The 3,180-nt window shown below is 50.9% G+C and overlaps 1 protein-coding gene across 5 annotated transcripts in view; it reads right to left on the bottom strand.

Annotated features, from left to right (window-relative positions):
- Positions 1 to 3,180, bottom strand: part of wdr17 (WD repeat domain 17) — a 116,455-nt gene that overhangs the window by 48,183 nt on the left and 65,092 nt on the right. The window lies entirely within an intron of this gene.

Here is a 3,180-nt window from a genome sequence, read left to right as displayed (position 1 = left end):
GGCCAGTCGAGAGACACCAAGAGTGCAACACACAAGGCAGAAGCAGATACAGCGGAAACAGTTAAACTGCTGTTCCCAACCACAATCAAGCCGCTAGCGGTAGAAAGTGGGAGAAGGTGGAACTTCTCCCTTCTGGTCAGACCCGGAGAAGGCTTACAACAGAGGAAGCTAACAGACTCACAAACTTTTGTTCTAGCTTTGACATTCTCCCACTGGTTCCTGTACCGTTTTTTTAATTGTCATAGATTTGTTGTAGTTACATGTAGTTACATCCCTATGTATTCTGTAATTGGATATTATACTTGGAGTGTTTTTTAAGATTGTGTTATTTATCCTGTTTTTAAGAATAAACATGTTATTTTTTTATCAGTTTCATTTTGTCTCATTTTAAACACCACTGTTAGTTGAGTCCAGCGAGGATGAACATGTTTTGGACATCGAAGTTGCCCGCCAGCTCTTCATTCCTCACATTCCCCTCGACACTCCCCTTCACGTCACTAGCCTCAATGGTCGGTCTCTCACCACAGCCACTAACTGCACTCCCCCGCTCCAGCTCCTCACATCCGGAAACCACCACGAATCAATATCCTTCCACCTCATCTCCTCCCCAGTCTCACCCGTTGTTTTTGGTCGCCCTTGGCTCGTTATTCATAACCCAAATATGGACTGGCCGCGGGGGAAGATTAGAAATTACAGCCTGCCATTCCTCCCGTTTGTTGTCTGCTCGAGCCCCAGGTAAATCCCCTGTATCTCTCGTTTTCCCCTGATTCTCCCGATCTGTCTCTAGTTCCCTCAGAGTACCACAATCTCGCCATGGTCTTTAGTAAGGACCAGATGATATCCTTGCCCCATCACCGCCCCTACGACTGATCCATATTCCTCCTCCCGGACGCTCCCCTTCCTTCCAGGAGCCTGTTTGAGCTGTATTGCCCGGAGAGATGGGCTATGGAGCAGTACATTAAAGACTAAAGTTAGATCTTAGAAACGCTACCTTGCGCGGATTCGGGAGGGGGAGGAATGGAAGACTGCATTTAACACACCGCTGTGCCACTACGAGTATCTCGTCATGCCCTTTGGCCTCACTAATGCCCCAGCAGTCTTCCAGGCCCTGGTCAATGATGTACTCTGTGACTTTTTACATCGATCTGTGTTTGTCTACCTTGACAATATTCTGATCTTCTCCCACGACCCAGTCCAACACACAGAACACATCCGGTTGGTGTTACAACGACTTTTGGAGAACAGACTGTTCGTCAAGGCTGAGAAATGTGAGTTTAGCATTGTGCAATGTCTGGGTTTTGTCATTGAGAGTTGGCAGCTCCGTGCGGACCCGGTTAAAATCAAAGCTGTTGTTGACTGGCCCGTTCTCACCTCAGATAAGCAATTGCAAAGTTTTTTAGGCTTTGAAAATTTTTACCGTTGGTTCATCTGCAATTTCTCTTTGGCCGCCCCTCTCACCCTTCTCACCTCCCCCTCGGTTCCCTTTGTCCGGTCTCTAGAGGCCGCTGCAGCCTTCTCCTTCCTCAAATCCAGCTTCACCTCTGCGCCCATTCTCACCAACCCTGACCCATCTCTTCAGTTTGTGGTGGAGGTGGACGCCTCGGATTTGGGCGTTGGGGCCACCCTGTCCCAGCGCTCCCCCTTGGACCAGAAACTCCAACCTTGTGCCATCTTTTCCAGACGCCTTACCCCCACTGAACGTAATTACAGCGTTAAGCTAGCCCTGGAAGAGTGGAGGCACTGGTTGGAGGGCTCCAAACAGCCCTTCCTAGTCTGGACTGATCACAACAACCATGCATCCACACTGCTCAGACACTCAACTCCAGGCTAGATGGGCGCTGTTCTTTAACCGTTTCCATTTCACCCTGTCCTATCGCCCTGGATCCCGCAACACTAAGCCCGATGCCGTGTCCCGTCTCCATTCCCCCGATGACCCGGAGGACCATCCAGACTTCATCCTTCCCCGTTCCAGCCTCGTCGCCTGCCTGGTCTGGGAAATAGAATCCGGCATCCGCTGTGCTCAGTCTACAGACCCTGACCCTGGTACTGGTCCCACTAATTGCCTTGATGTCCGTCCGTTTGTCCTCCAGTGGGCCCACGGCTCCAAATTCAGCTGCCACCCGGGTATGGCCAGAACTCTGTTCCAGCTCCGCCAATGGTTCTGGTGGCCTACCGCATGAATGACTGCCGGGATTTTGTGGCCGCTTGTGAGGAGTGCGCCTCTCCATCAGTCGCCTGCCGGTCTGCTCCGCCCCCTTCCTGTCCAAGGTCAACCCTGGTCCCACATCGCCCTGGACTTTATTACCGGCCTGCCCAACTTCCGAGGCAACACTGTTATACTTACAGTGGTGGATCGGTTCTCCAAATCCGCCCACTTCATCCCTCTGCCCAAGCTGCCCATGGACAGCATCTCCGACCGGGGACCCCAGTTCACTTCGCAAGTCTGGAAATCCTTCTGTCAAGTCCACGGCGCTACTGTCAGCCTTTCCTCTGGCTACCATCCACAGACCAATTGACAAACTGAGCGGGCCAACCAGTATCTCAGGTGTGTGGTATACTGTTTCCCGTCCACGTGGAGTATCCGCCTTCCTTGGGTTGAGTATGCGCACACCTCCCTTCCCAGCACTGCCACTGGGAATCCCTGTTTATGTGCGCCGTGGGGTTCCAGTCCCCCCTTTTTCCTGCCCTGGAAGAGGAGGTGGCGGTCCCATTGGTCCAGGCTCATCTTCGGCGTTGTCAACGAGTGTGGAGGGAGGCCAGGGCAGCACTCCAAAACACGGCCTAATGCAATAAATGCCAGGCCAATTGTCACACGCAACCGGCACCTGTCTACCAGCCGAGCCAGAGGGTGTGGCTTTTCCTCCCAAGACTTCCTTCAAGAAGCTCACACCTCGGTTCATGGGTCCTTACAGTCCCTGACAAAAGTCTTGTCGCTTGTGTACAAATTAACCTGAAGTGCCGCTGAAATATATTTCTAATAAAGATTTATTTACAAGAATTTTAATCCAACAGCTTTTGTAATAATGTTTCAGTGCAAAAAGAAACTGTCAAAAAGTATTCTAATCTTCACAGCTGGTACAGCCCATTGAGTCAATTTTTGCAAAGACAAAAGTGTTGTCGCCTTGTCATATGAGCTTCACTTGGGACTAATAATGGATCAATTAGGTCTCAGGTGTGTAT

The sequence above is a fragment of the Etheostoma spectabile genome, chromosome 2 (assembly GCF_008692095.1).
Source record: "Etheostoma spectabile isolate EspeVRDwgs_2016 chromosome 2, UIUC_Espe_1.0, whole genome shotgun sequence".
Classification (NCBI taxonomy): domain Eukaryota; kingdom Metazoa; phylum Chordata; class Actinopteri; order Perciformes; family Percidae; genus Etheostoma; species Etheostoma spectabile.
The sequence above is the reverse complement of the archived record's forward strand: the minus strand, read 5'-3'. Positions and strand labels throughout refer to the sequence as shown.